Source organism: Pan paniscus, chromosome 5 (assembly GCF_029289425.2).
Source record: "Pan paniscus chromosome 5, NHGRI_mPanPan1-v2.0_pri, whole genome shotgun sequence".
NCBI classification, from domain to species: Eukaryota; Metazoa; Chordata; class Mammalia; order Primates; family Hominidae; genus Pan; species Pan paniscus.
Genome location: NC_073254.2, coordinates 90,594,152 through 90,609,541, shown reverse-complemented (window position 1 = coordinate 90,609,541; position 15,390 = coordinate 90,594,152). Strand labels below are relative to the sequence as shown.

The 15,390-nt window shown below is 41.4% G+C and overlaps 1 pseudogene; it reads left to right on the top strand.

The window, feature by feature from the left end:
- The first annotated feature begins 12,360 nt into the window (after positions 1-12,360).
- LOC100976750 (spermine synthase-like) lies at positions 12,361-13,719 on the top strand (annotated as a pseudogene).
- The last annotated feature ends 1,671 nt before the right edge of the window (positions 13,720-15,390 follow it).

The following is a 15,390-nucleotide window of genomic DNA, read 5'->3' as shown; positions in this document are numbered from 1 at the left end:
AGCAGCTGCCTAACCTCAGCTAGGTGATGTATTAATACCTGTCTCTGCACCTCTGTTTACTCAGCTGAACACTACTTTCAACATCTAATGCCTATGATCAGAATCTGATAGCTGTGACTCTTAGACAAATATCTTACCCTCATCCTGCGTCCGTCCTCAAATACATAGTCTCATTACTCGAAAGATAAACCTTAGCCAGGTGAGGTGGCTCACGCCTGCAATCCCAACACTTTGGGAGGCCATGGCAGGTGGATTGCTTTGAGCTCAGGAGCTCAGCCTGGCCAACATGGCGAAACCCTGTCTCTACAAAAAAAAAATATATATATATATATATAGATAGATAGATAGATAGATAGATAGATAGATATCCGGGCGTCGTGGTGGGCACCTATAATCCCAGCTACTCGGGAGGCTGGGACAGGAGAATGGCTTGAACCCAGGAGGCAGAGTTTGCAGTAAGCCGAGATTGCACCACTGCACTCCAGCCTGGGCGAGAGAGGGAGACTCAGTCTCAAAAAAAAAAAAAAAAAAAAAAAAAAGGATAAACCTGATCCACTCTGGTTCTACTCTTCAGCAATAGACTGGAGGCACAGCTCTCAGTTCTTAAACAACTGAATCCAGGCATGATTCTATGGTTCCCACCCGCCTCCTGTGCTCTTTTACATTCGTTAAAATAATTAATTGGGAGGCATTAAGCTGAGACAGCTCCAGTGCCTTGGGTTCCTACCTAACTGAAAGCAAACTGAAAACTGAAGCCTAACTCAGCATGAATGGTTATAGCCTAAGAAAAACAAAGCATAAGCTTAACCAATTAGAAATGACCAACTAACCTCAACTGAGGACTTTCCATTTAACTAATCAAATATTTTCTTTGTCTTGCTTCTGCAAATGCATTATACAGGCATACCTCAGAGCCCAGAGATATTGTAGGCGCAGTTCCAGACTATCACAATAAAGCAAATATTGTAAAAAAAAAAAAAAGTCATATAATTTTTTTTTGCTTCCTAGTGCATGTAAAAGTTGCCTTTACACTGTACTGTAGTCTGTTAAGTGCACAATAACATTAGGTCTAAAAAATGTACATACCTTAAAAATACTTTATTGCTAAAAAATGCTAATGATCATCTGAGCTTTCAGCAAGTGGTACTCTTTTTGCTGGTGGAGAGTCCTTGTTTGATATTGATGGCTGTTGATTGATCAAGCTGTTGGTTGCTGAAAGCTGATGTGGCTATGGCAATTTCTTAAAATAAGACAATGAAGTTTGCTACATCAACTGACTGTTCCTTTCACAAAAAATATTTCTGTAGCATGCAATGCTATTTGATAGCATTTTACCCTCAGTAGAACTCCTTTCAAAATTGGAGTCAATTGGCCGGGCGTGGTGGCTCAACTGAGGACAGGAGTTTGAGACCAGCCTGACCAACATGGTGAAACCCCATCTCTACTGAAAATGCACAAATTAGCCAGGCGTGGTGGCACGCACCTGTAATCCCAGCTACTTGGGAGCCTGAAGCAGGAAAATCTCCTGAACCCAGGCGGCGGAGGTTGCAGTGAGCCAAGATTGCACCATTGCACTGCAGCCTAGGCAACAAGAGTGAAACTCCATCTCAGAAAAAAAAAAAAATTGGAGTTAATTCTCTCAAACCCTGTCACTTCTTTATTAACGAAGTTGATGTAATATTCTAAATCCTTTGTTGTCATCTCACCAACGTTCACAGCATCTTCATCAGCAGTACATTCTATCTCAAGAAACCACTCTTTGCTCATTCATAAGAAGCAACTCTTCATTCAAGTTTGATCATGAGATTGCAGCAATTTAGTTCCATCTTAAGGCCCATTTCTAATTGTAGTTTTCTTGCTATTTCTACCATACCTGCAGTTACTTCCTCCACTGAAATCTTGACCCCCTCAAAGTTATCCATGAAAGTTGGAATCAACTTCTTCAAAACTTCTGTTCATGTTGATATTTTGACCTCCACCCATGAATAATGAATGTTCTCACTGCCATCTAGAATGGTCAATCCTTTCCAGAAGCTTTTAAATTTACTTTGCCCAGATCCATCAGAAGAATCACTATCTGTGGCAGCTATAGCCTTACAAAATGTATTTTTAAAATAATAAGACTTGAAAACTGCAGAATGGATGTTGTGTTGTGGGTATTGAAACAACATTAATCTCCTTGTACACCTAAATCAGAGCTCTTGGGTGACTAGGTACATTGTCAGTGAGCAGTAATATTAGGAAAGGAATCTTTTTTTCTGAGCTATATGTCTCAACAGTGGGTTTAAAATATACAGGAGACTGTGCTGTAAACAGATGTGCTGTCATCCAGGTTTTGTTGTTCCACTAATGAAGCACAGGCAGAGTCAATTTAGCATAATTCTTGAGTGCCCTAGTAATGTAGGGAAGGTAAATGACTATTGGCTTCAACTTCAAGGCACCAGCTGCATTAGTTCCTAACAAGAGACTCAGCCTGTTCTTTGAAGCCAGGCATTGACTTCTCCTCTCTATCTTTGAAAGTCCTAGATTGAAAATCTGTTGTTTAGTGTAGACACCTTCACCAGTGATCTTTACTAGGTCTTTTGGATAACTTGCTGCAGCTTTTCCATCAGCACTTTCCACTTCACTTTGACTTTTATGTTCTGGAAACAGCTTCTTTCCTTAAACTGCATGAACCAACATTTGCTAGCTTTGAACCTTTCTTCTGCATCTTTCTCACCTCTCTCAGCCTTGACAGAATTGAAGCACAGTGGCTCACACCTGTAATCCCAGCACTTTGGGAGGCCAAGGCAGGTGGATCACTTGAGGCCAGGAGTTGGAGACCAGCCTGGCCAACATGGTGAAACCTTGTCTGTACTAAAAATTAGCTGGGCATGGTGGCACATGCCTGTAGTCCCAACTATTTGGGAGGCTGAGGCAGGAGAATAGCTTGAACCCAGTAGGTGGAGGTTGCAGTGAGCCAAGATTGCGCCACTGCACTCCAGCCTGGGTGACAGAGCGAGACCCAATCTCAGAAAAAAAAAAAAAATGGAAGAGTTAGGGCCTTGCTCTGGGTTAGGCTTTGGTTTAAGGGAATGTTGTTGCTGGTTTGTTCTTCTGTCTAGACCACTCCAATTTTCTCCATATCAGCAATACATTGTTTTGCTTTCTAATCTTTTATTTTTGTATTTACTACAGTAGCACTTTTAATTTCCTTTGCATTCACATCTTGGCTAACTCTTTGGCACAAGAGGCCTAGTTTCAGCCTATCTTGGCTTTCATTATTTTATTTTATTTTATTTATTTAGAGACAGAGTCTCACTCTGTCACCCAGGCTGGAGTGCAGTGGCACCATCTTGGCTCACTGCAACCTCTGCCTCCTGGGTTCAAGTGATTCTCCTGCTTCAGCCTCCTGAGCAGCTGGAATTAAGGCACATACCACCACGGCTGGCTAATTTTTGTATTTTTGTAGAGATGGGGTTTCACCATGTTGGCCAGGCTGATCTGGAACTCCTGACCTCAAGTAATCTGCCTGTCTCGGCCTCCCAAAGTGCTGGGATTACAGGTGTGAGCCATCATGCGTGGCCCCTATCTTGGCTTTCGACATGTCTTTTAATGCATTTAATACGTTAATAAGTTATGGCTAATAACGGTTTAAGTAAATGAGTCAATTAACCACAGTAGTTTTCCCTCAGTTTTCTGTGGATATTTTCAGACATTGGATCACTCAAAGCCCTCAGGGAGGGTGTGGGAATGTGTGTGTCTGTGTGTGTATACACACACACTTAAACATAAATTGATTTTCTCCTTGTAAACTGATCCTCAATTCAGATTGCTAAAACTGCCTTGATGACTTTCTATTAAAATGGGGATGAAGGTCCATTTCCTACAGCCCCATCTTCTCACTGTTTAAAGGGGAATTTAAAAAAAAATTCAGTAAGTAAAGTGGTTTAGCAATGTTATTGATAACTTGTTGTATTGTCAAATATAACTGATATGCATTTATATAATTTATATAGTTTTGTAGATATAGTTTATTTATATAGTTTTATAGTTTACCTTACTTCTTGGATTTTTCCTCTGTGCTAGATGCTCTGATTACAGAACAGTATAGAGAGGTTTCCATTTTGTCTCTGAGTGGGAGGTTGCTATTTATGGTATTTAAAATATTGCAGACAGATTTTAGTTTTAAAACTAAGGAATTATCAGTGATGATATTTCAAATGCATTTGAGCAGAAATGGGGCACTTCTCTGATTTTTATATAACTGGAAAAAAAAATCCAGACCCCCCCCCCATATTCTCAGCTCCTAGGCACTAACCCTACAGAGGAGAGGAAAACATTTTCCTATCCCTTCCCTGCTGCTTATCCGGGCCAGTAAGGGAGTAAGTTCTCTCTACACATTTTATATAGGATGTATTTTTTAAGTGTTAATATAATATTTTGTTACGAAGCATGTTGGCTAGGAGTGTGTAGCACTTTTGACTAGGAAGTAACCTTAGTTTTTTTGCCAATGCACATATATTTCATAAATGTTTTCATTGGGAAAATAAAAGGAGAGGAATATGAGGACTGTATTCGTCAGGGTTCTCTAGAGGGACAGAGCTAATAGAATAGGTGTGTATATCAACGGTAGTTTATTAGAAAGTATTGACTCACATGATCACAAAGTGAAGTCCCACTTGAAGTCTGCAAGCTGAGGAGCAAGGAAACCAGTCCAAGCTCCCAAAACCTCAAAAGTAGGGAAGCCAACAGTGCAGCCTTCAGTCTGTGGTCAAAGGTCTAAGAGCCCCGGGCAAACCACTGGCATAAGTCCAAGAGTCCAAAGCTGAAGAACTTGCAGTCTGATGTTTGAGGGCAGGAATCATCCAGCACAGAAGAAAGATGAAGGCCAGAAGACTCAGCCAGTCTAGTAGTCCATGTTCTTCTGCCTGCTTTTATTCTAGCAGTGCTGGCAGCTGATTAGATGTTGTCCACCCAGACTGAGGGTGGGTCTGCCTCTCCCAGTCCACTGGCTCAAATGTTAATCCCCTTCCGCAACACCCTCACAGACACACCCAGGAGCAATACTTTGCATCCTTCAATCCAATCAAGTTGACACTCAATATTAACCATCACAAGGGTAGAACACTAGCAACTGTGAAAAGTAAATAAAAGAATGAGGCACTTGGAAACAAAAAACAGCCAGTGAGAAATGAGTAGAATGCAGATGGTGCAGGGTATGTTATTTGTTGTTGTTTTTTGGGTTTTGTTTTGTTTTGTTTTGAGATGAAGTCTTGCTTTGTTGCCCAGGCTGGAGTGCAGTGGCATGATTTGGCTCACTGCAACCTCTGCCTCCCAGGTTCAAGCAATTCTCCTGCCTCAGCCTCCAGAGTAGCTGGGACTACAGGTGAGTGCCACCACGCCTGGCTGATTTTTTGTAATTTTAGTAGAGACGGCATTTTACCAAGTTGGCCAGGCTGGCCTCGAACTCCTGAGCTCAGGTGATCTGTCCACCGTGGCCTCCCAAATTGCTGGGATTACAGGTGTGAGCCACCGCACAAGGCTGGCCCAGGGTATGTTAAAAACAGGGATGCCAAGTGTAATCATCTGAGTATGCCCCCATACACACAGGGGCAGAATCACCAAATCAGTCCCCCCAGAGAATTGCAAGCACAGTCATATTATTTGTGGGGTGGGAGTGGAGTGGGGGTGGCTTCCTTCTCCTCTTCCAGGTTGTATAAGTGTCCCTAGGTGGGCATGGTGGCTCACGCCTGTAATCCCAGCACTTTGGGAGGCCAAGGCGGGTGGATCACCTGAGGTCAGGAGTTCAAGACCAGCCTAGCCAACATGATGAAACCCTGTTTCTACTAAAAATACAAAAATTAACTGGATGTAGTGGCATGTGCCTGTAATCCTAGCTACTTGGGAGGCTGAGGCAGGAGAATTACTTGAACCCGGGGGGACAGAGGTTGCAGTGAGCTAAGATGTCACTTCACTCCAGCCTAGGCAAAAAAGCAAGACTCCATCTCAAAAAAAAAAAAAAAAAAGTCCCTACACAATCTAGAAATTTGGGGGAGGGCTTCTGGTCTACCACTAATCACTGCTGGGCATAGTCATCCAAGCCTGCTTGGCCCATTCAAAGGCTGGTGGCTGCCTTCTCCATACCAGGCTTGGTACAGGGATCTTGTGCTGTGGCTCTTGGTGGGTTGAGTTGTGTATCTCCCCCAAAAAGATATTTTGTGGCACTAAATCCTGGTACCTCAGAATGTGACCTTATTTACTGGAATAGGGTGGGCCCCTAACACAATGTGACTGGGGTCCTATTGCAGTCACTTGCACACAGCCGGTGTGCATGTGAAGACAGACACTCGGGGAGAACACCAGTGACTACAAAGGCAGAGATGGGAGTTGCGCACCTGCAAACCAAGGAATGCCAAAGATTGCTGGCATACCATCAGAAGCTGGGAAGGGGCAAAGGATTCCCTTTCAGGTTTCAGAGGGAGCATGGCTCTGCTGGCATTTTTGGAGTTCTAGCCTCCAGAACTATGAGATGTCACATTTCTGTTGTTTTAAGTCACGTGGTTTGTGGTACAGCAGCCCTAGACAACTAACACAGCTTTCAAGGTTGTGGATCTTGGCATTTAGCCCCCAGGAATCCCTACCCTATCCCCTCAAAGGCGATTCTACCAGAGATTCTGCCTGGCAGGAGGTACAAATGGGCCATACTCCCTCTTTAAGCTAAAGTCTGGGTCTTCTTCCCCTCCACTTCAGAGGTGGTCCAGCTTAAAGCCCCCTCAAAGGATGTGAGTCACAATAGCTCTTTACTTCCCTGGTGGAGTAAGAGGAGTAAAAAAAAGAAGTGGGACCTTAAAAACACAATACCGGCCTCTCTTTCTTGGATTGGTTGGAGGGACTGAGAAACTATTCTTTCCTGATGAGGCCACAGTAACTCAAGAAACATCAAGAAATAGCCCACTGGTTTGTTTGTTTTTTTTTTTTTCTTAATATCTTAGCCTGTCATGTTACCCAGTGTGCAATTGTTTCCTGTCCTGTGCTGTCTTAAGCACAATCTCAGTCACCCAGACCTTCAGTGAGAGGCTGGCAGGAGAAACTGGGGGCATCAGGAACACAGCAGTACAGGGAGGTGTGGCCTCCTATCACCGTCCTGTAGACCATGGCCAGCGTGGCGACATCAGTATCCCACTGAAGGGACACAGACAGGGCTGTAAGCTGCAGACGGCAAGGGGGACACATGTGCATCGGCGACTAACCCACACACCGTCCTGCAACAAACCCCCTTCCCAAACTTGCTAGTGAATGGCGACCCTTAGCAGGAAGAAGAAGGTATCCACTTGGGTTACGGTTACATTTTACAATAGACAGGGAACTCTGAGAGACTGTATGCTGAATAGTTAGTGAGAGATTTGGGCTGGAATGGTGGCTGACACATGTGTGATCCCGGCACTTTGGGAGGCTGAGGTGGGTGGATCACTCCAAGTCAGGAGTTTGAGACCAGCCTGCCCAACATGGCGAAACCCCATCTCTACTAAAAATACAAAAATTAGCCAGGCGTGGTGGGCACCTGTAATTCCAGTTACTTGGGAGGCTGAAGTAGGAGAGTGGCTTGAACCTGGGAGGGGAAAGTTGCAGTGAGCCCGAATCACGCCACTGCACTCCAGCCTGGGGTGACAGAGCAAGACTCTGTTTCAAAAAAAAAAAAAAAAAGAAAGGAAGAAAAAGAAAAGCTGTGAGAGATATGTTTAAGGAATAAAGCTGTCCTCGAAGAGCCTAATCTCCACTTTTCCAAGAACTGGAAACAAATTACATAATACAAGAGGACTGAACCAATAATAATAATTTTCCTGAATATAAAAATGATGAAACTTTTGAATGTATTTGCTACAATTCAGCCAGGCACAGTGGCTCGCACCTGTAATCCCAGCACTTTGGGAGGCCGAGGCAGGTGGATCACTTGAGGTCAGGAGTTTGAGACCAACCTGGCCAACATGGTGAAACCCAGTCTCTACTAAAAAAATACAAAAATTAGCCAGGCGTGGTGGCAGGTGCTACTTGGGAGGCTAAGGCAGGAGAATCGCTTGAACCCAGCAGACGGAGGTTGCAGTGAGCCGAGATGGCGCCACTGCACTCCAGCCTGGGTGACAAAGCGAGACTCCATCCCAATAAAATAAAATAAAATCCATGAAATCATAGCCCTTGGTCTTTAAAAGGAGTATGCTGTAAAACTGGAGGACTGAGAACCAAGGAGTTACTATCCTGCTTACAACAGGATGTTTGATCTCCATGTAATTATGAGTATTATGAGTCTAAAATAAATACCTTGCAATACATGAATACAAGCACAATCTTCCTAAACTTAAGATGAAACAAAACCTTAAGAGAACAAGATCTTTTTCTTTTTTTTTTTGGTTTGCAGTCAGATCAGTTGTTTCTCAGAAAATATACACTTTAAAAAATTCATTGAACTTTCAGTACTCTATCCCTGGGACAGTGCCTCCTTCATCTGGCAATACCCCTACTCCCCGCATCCCCACCTACCACCCTCAGCTAGTCAGACTGCCCAGCCAGGGACCCATCTCTGAAATTTGCTTTAATTCCTCTACATCAGGCCAGGTGTGGTGACTCACACCTGTAATCCCAGCACCCTGGGAGGCTGAGGCAGGTGGATCACTTGAGGTCAGCAGTTCGAGACCAGCCTAGCCAACATGGTGAAACCCCATCTCTACTAAACATACAAAACAAAACAAAACAAAAATAGCTGGTGGTGCATGCCTGCAATCCCAGCTACTCAGGAAGCTGAGGCACGAGAATCACTTGAACCCTGGAAGTGGAGGCTGCAGTGAGCCAAGATCATGCCACTGCACTCCAGCCTGGGCAACAGAGCAAGACTCCATCTGAAAAAAAAAATTCATCTACATCAAAATTTACACATCCAGTCTGAAATCGTTTGCCTTAAAATATCTCAGAGAGGGAACAATTTGTAAGGGGATAAATTAAACAGAGTGAATAACTGTTGATAAACATCGACAACCATTAAATTTGGGTGATGGGTACATGGGGACACACAGTATACTATTCTACCTTTCTGTATTTTGAAAATTTTATAAGCTTAATTAACAATAAAAAAATGACATTTCTGATCTCTTTCCACAAGAGATTGCTTAAGGCCAAGTGGCAATGAATATGTAAAACACAATTAGCATAGTCTCATAAGATCCACAAATTCACTTGCACCTTAATACCTTAAACTGTGACAGGTGTGCATCTAGAGGGCCAACTGAGCATGCCTCTAATGTGAGGAAAATTGTAAAGTTCAGTGGGGAAAAGCTTGGAGAAAAGAAAGTTTTCTGAGAGGGCTTAAATTAAATCATGATATGTAGGTCTTAAACTGGTTCTGAGTGTGCCCTAAAAATGTATCTAGTAGAAAAATAGGATATGTCTTATGCTTCAATTACTGGAATAGCTATGACATTTCACGCCTAAGCATCTTTCCAGTGACCTGACTCTGGAGTGGTGGCTTGGTTCCCTTGACCGACTGCAGAGGGGGTGGTGTGGAGGTGGGTAGGGGGCTGGATTTGTAGGGAATCAACGGCCCCTCATTTGCCCATCGGTGATCATGCCTGTCAGGCTGCTACACGACAGAAGAGGCAGCTTTGCTTTGGCAGAACATCTGAAAATGTCAGTCTTATTCTTTTCTGAAACTATTTTTGCCTTTTACATTTTAATTATTTTAAATTTTGGAAAGTATCTGAACACGGTGAGAATCTTTATTCTGTTATTTTGGCACTGGCTGTACTAATAGATTGATTCGCATTTCTAGTCAATTCTTTTCAGATTTTCTCAATAAAAACTGAATACGAATAATTTGGAGTGTTCTATTAATTGTGAAAAGTTAGTGATGTTGAGCATTTTTTTATATGTTTGTTGGCCATTTGTATATCTTCTTTTGAGAATTGTCTATTCATGTCGTTAGCCCACTTTTTGGTAGGATTGTTTTTTTCTTACCGATTTGCTTGAGTTTGTTGTAGATTCTGGATATTAGTCCTTTGTCAGATTTATAGATTGTGAAGATTTTCTCCCACTCTGTGGGTTGTCTGTTTACTGACTGTTTCTTTTGCCGTACAAAGACTCTTTAGTTTAATTAGGTCCCAGCTATTTATCTTTGTTTTTATTGCATTTGCTTTTGGGTTCTCGGTCATGAAATCCTTGCCCAAGCCAACGTCTAGAAGGGTTTTTCCAATGTTATCTTCTAGAGTTTTTATAGTTTTAGGTCTTAGGTTTAAGTCCTTAATCCATCTTGAGTTGATTTTCGTATAAGGTGAGAGATGAGGATCCAGTTTCATTCTCCTACATGTGGCTAGCCAGTTATCCCAGCATCATTTGTTGAATAGGGTACCCTTTCCTCACTTTATGTTTTTGTTTGATTTGTCAAAGATCAGTTGGCTGTAAGTATTTAGGTTTATTTCTGGGTTCTTTATTCTGTTCCATTGGTCTATGTGCCTATTTTTATTCCAGTACCATGCTGTTTTGGTAACTATGGCCTTATAGTATAGTTTGAAACCAGGGCCAGGTGCAGTGGCTCATGCCTGTAATCCCAGCACTTTGGGAGGCCAGGGGGGGGGGGGTGGATCATGAGGTCAGGAGTTCGAGACCAGCCTGGCCAACATGGTGAAACCCCATCTCTCTAAAAATACAAAAAAAAAAAAAAATAGCCAGGCATTGTGGCAGGTGCCTGTAATTCCAGGCACTCAGGAGGCTGAGGCAGGAGAATCGCTTGAACCTGGGAGGCAGAGGTTGCACCGAGCTGAGACTGCACCACTGCACTCCAGGCTGGGCAACAGAGAGTGAGACACCGTCTCAAAAAATAGAAAGAAAGAAAGAAAGAAAGAAAGAAAGAAAGAAAGAAAGAAAGAAAGAAAGAAAGAAAGAAAGAAATCAGGTAGTGTGATGCCTCCAGATGTGTTATTTTTGCTTAGTCTTGCTTTGGCTGTGTGGGCTCTTTTTTGGTTCCACATAAATTTTGGAATTGTTTTTTCTAATTCTGTGAAGAATGATGGCAGTATTTTGATTGGGATTGCGTTGAATTTGTAGATTGCTTTGGGCAATATGGTCATTTTCACAATATTGATTCTGCTCATCCATGAGCATGGGATGTGTTTCCGTCTGTTTGTATCATCTATGATTTCTTTCAGCAGTGTTTTGTAGTTTTCCTTGTAGAGCTCTTTCAACTCCTTGGTAAGGTATATTCCTAAGTATTTTATTTATTTTTTTATTTTTGCAGCTATTGTGAAAGTTGTTGAGTTCTTGATTTGATTCTCTGCTTGGTCGCTGTTGATGTATAGAAGAGCTATTGATTTGTGTACATTAATTCTGTATCCAGAAATTTTGCTGAATTCTTTTATCAGTTCTAGGAGCTTTCCAGAGGAATCTTTAGAGTTTTCAAGGTAAATGATCATACTGTCAGCAGTGACAGTTTGACTTCCTCTTTGCCAATTTGGATGCCCTTTATTTCTTTCTCTTGTCTGGTTGCTCTGGCTAGGACTTCCAGTACTATGTCGAAGGGGCTTGGTGAGAGTGGGCATCCTTGTCTTCTTCCAGATCTTAGACAGAATGCTTTCAACTTTTCCCATTCAGTATTATGTTGGCTGTGGGTTTGTCATAGATGGCTTTTATTACATTAAAGTATGCCCCTTGTATTCCGATTTTGCTGAAGTTTTAATCATAAAGCGATGCTGGATTTTGTTGAATGGTTTTTCTGCATCTATTGAGATGATCATGTGATTTTTGTTTTTAATTCTGTTTGAGTGGTGTATCACATTTATTGACTTGTGTATGTTAAACCATTCCTGCATCCCTGGTATGCAACTCACTTGATCATGGTGGATTATCTTTTCGATATGTTGTTGGATTCGGTTAGCTAGTATTTTGTTAAGGGTTTTAGTATCTATGTTCATCAGCAATATTGGTCTGTAGTTTTCTTTTTTGGTTATGTCCTTCCCTGGTTTTGGTATTAGGTGATGCTGGCTTCATAGGACAAATTAGGGAGGGTTCCTTCTTTCTCTTTCTTGTGGAATAGTGTCAAAAGGATTGGTATTAATTCTTCTTTGAATGTCTGGTAGAATTCTGATGTCAATCTGTCTGGTCCTGGACTTTCTTTTGTTGGTAACGTTTTAATTACTATTTCAAACTTGCCACTTGTTATTGGTCTGTTTAGGGTATCTAATTCTTCCTGATTTAAGCTAGGAGGGTTGTATTTTTCCAGGAATTTATCCATCTTTTCTAGGTTTTCTATTTATGTGTATAAAGGTACTCATAGTAGCCTTGAATGATCTTTTGTATTTCAGTGGTGTCAGTTATAATATCTCTTGTTTCATTTCTTAGTGAGGTTATTTGGATTTTCTTTCTTCTTTTCTTGGTTAATCTTGCTAGTGGTCGGCACTCCCCACTGGCCGCAGCCTGACACGCCATGCGGCCCCCCAGCCTCCCGCCGCCGCTCCCCTAGGCATGGCACAGGGCCTCGCCTCACTATGGCAGCAGCATGGCACAGCATCCTCGACTTCACACTTGGCGCCAAAGCTGATGGTGAGACTGTTCTAAAAGGCCTCCAGTCCATTTTCCAGGAGCAGGGGATGGCAGAGTCGGTGCACACCTGGCAGGACCATGGCTATTTAGCAACCTACACAAAAAAGAACGGCAGCTTTGCCAATTTGAGAATTTACCCACATGGATTGGTGTTGCTGGACCTTCAGAGTTATGATGGTGATGTGCAAGGCAAAGAAGAGATCGACAGTATTTTGAACAAAGTAGAAGAAAGAATGAAAGAATTGAGTCAGGACAGTACTGGGTGGGTGAAACGATTACCACCCATAGTGCGAGGAGGAGCCATTGACAGATATTGGCTCACCGCCGATGGGCGCCTGGTTGAATATGACATAGATGAAGTGGTATATGACGAAGATTAATCTTGTCAAAATATAAAAATTCTACACTCGAAGCAGTTTGGAAATATTCTCATCCTTAGTGGGGATGTTAATTTGGCAGAGAGTGATTTGGCATATACCCGGGCCATCATGGGCAGTGGCGAAGAAGATTACACTGGCAAAGATGTACTCATTCTGGGAGGTGGAGATGGAGGCATATTGTGTGAAATAGTCAAACTAAAACCAAAGATGGTCACTATGGTAGAGATTGACCAAATGGTGATTGATGGGTGTAAGAAATACATGCAAAAAACGTGTGGCGATGTCTTAGACAATCTTAAAGGAGACTGCTCTCAGGTTCTAATAGAAGACTGTGTTCCGGTACTGAAGAGGTACACCAAAGAAGGGAGATAATTTGATTATGTGATTAATGATTTCACAGCTGTTCCAATCTCCACTTCTCCAGAAGAAGATTCCACATGGGAGTTTCTCAGGCTGATTCTTGACCTCTCAATGAAAGTGTTGAAACAGGATGGGAAATATTTTACACAGGGGAACTGTGTCAGTCTGACAGAAGCGCTGTCGCTCTATGAAGAACAGCTGGGGCGCCTGTATTGTCCTGTGGAATTTTCAAAGGAGATTCTCTGTGTCCCTTCATACTTGGAATCGTGGGTATTTTACACTGTTTGGAAGAAAGCTAAACCCTGACGATCAATAGCCCCTAATCACATGTGCTGCAAATAGCCTTCCTGACCTCCATATGCTGTACATGACATCGAAATGAGTCAGGCAATTGATTGTGAATTCCTTAAAGTTTTCCTTTTTTTAATAATTATTTTTAATTTAAAAAAGCAAACGGAAAATGTATATTTTGATGAGCTTAGGGTGTTATTTTTTTTGAAAGTCAGATGAAGGATGGTTAGACAGCACAGCGAAGACTGCTAAATGCACGGATCCCCCATTAGAATGTGATTTTTGTTCCTTTTTATTTCTCTGTGGGCTTTTGTTTTTGTTTTGGTAGACCTTCAATTTAGATATTTGGAGGAGTGAACATCATTGTTTTGCTGGAGGGAAGATCTTGATGGTGTTTCTTTCCCCAAAAATTGACTTAGATATTAAAATTTGGTGCTTATAAAGAAAGTTAAAAAAATAGGATTACTTCAATTAAAATTACAAGAGACCAAAAAAATCTTGCTAATGGTCTATCAATCTTATTTATCTTTTCAAAGAACCTGCTTTTTGTTTCATTTATCTTTTGTATTTTTTTTTGTTTCAATTTCATTTAGTTCTGTTTTGATCTTGGTTATTTCCTTTCTTCTGCTGGGGTTGGGTTTGGTTTGTTCTTGTTTCTGTAGTTCCTTGAAGTGTGACCTTAGAATGTCAGTGTGTGCTCTTTCAGTCTTTTTGATATAGGTGTTTAGGGTATGAACTTTCCTCTTAGCACTGCCTTTTCTGTGTCCAAGAGGTTTTGGTATGTTGTGTCATTATTGTCATTCAGTTTGAAGAATTTTTAAATTTCCATTTGATTTCGTTTTTGACCCAATGCTCATTCAAGAGCAAGTTATTTAATTTCCATGTATTTGCATGGTTTTGAAGGCTCCTTTTGATCTCGTTTTATTCCACTGTGATCTGAGAGAGTGCTTGATATAATTTCAATTTTCTTAAATTTATTTAGGCTTGTTTTATAGCCTATCACATGGTCTATCTTGGAGAAAGTTCCATGTGCTGTTGAATAGAATGTGTATTCTGCAGTTGTTGGATGGAATGTTCTATATATATCTGTTAAGTCCATTTGTTTCAAGGTATAGTTTAAATCCATTGTTTCTTTGTTGACTTTCTGTCCTGATGACCTGTTTAGTGCTGTCATTGGAGTATTGAAGTTCCCCACTATTATTGTGTTGCTGTCTATCTCATTTCTTAGGTCTATTAGTAATTTTTTTATGAATTTGGGAGCTCCAGTGTTAGGTGTATATATGTTTAGGATTGTGATATTTTCCTGCTGGACAAGGCTTTTTACCATTATATAATGTCCTTCTTTGTCTCTTTTAACTGCTGTTGCTTTAAAGTTTGTTTTGTCTGGTATAAGAATAGCTACCCCTGCTTGCTTTTCATGTGCATTTGCATGCAATGCCTTTTTCCACCCCTTTACTTTAAGTTTATGTGAGTCCTTATGTGTTAGGTGAGTCTCTTGAAGGCAGCAGATGGTTGGTGAGTTCTTATCCATTCTGCAGTTCTGTATCTTTTAAGTGGAGCATTTAGGCCATTTACCTTCAATGTTAGAATTGAAATGTGAGGTACCATTGCATTCATTGTGCTGTTTGTTTCCTGTGTACTTTGTTTTTTTTTTGTTTTTTGTTTTTGCTTTTTAACTTGTATTTTTGTTTTATAGGTCCTATGTGATTTATGCTTTAAACAGGTTCCATTTTGATGTGTTTCCAGGATTTGTTTCAAAATTTAGAGTTCCTTTTAGCAGTTCTTCTAGTGGTGGTTT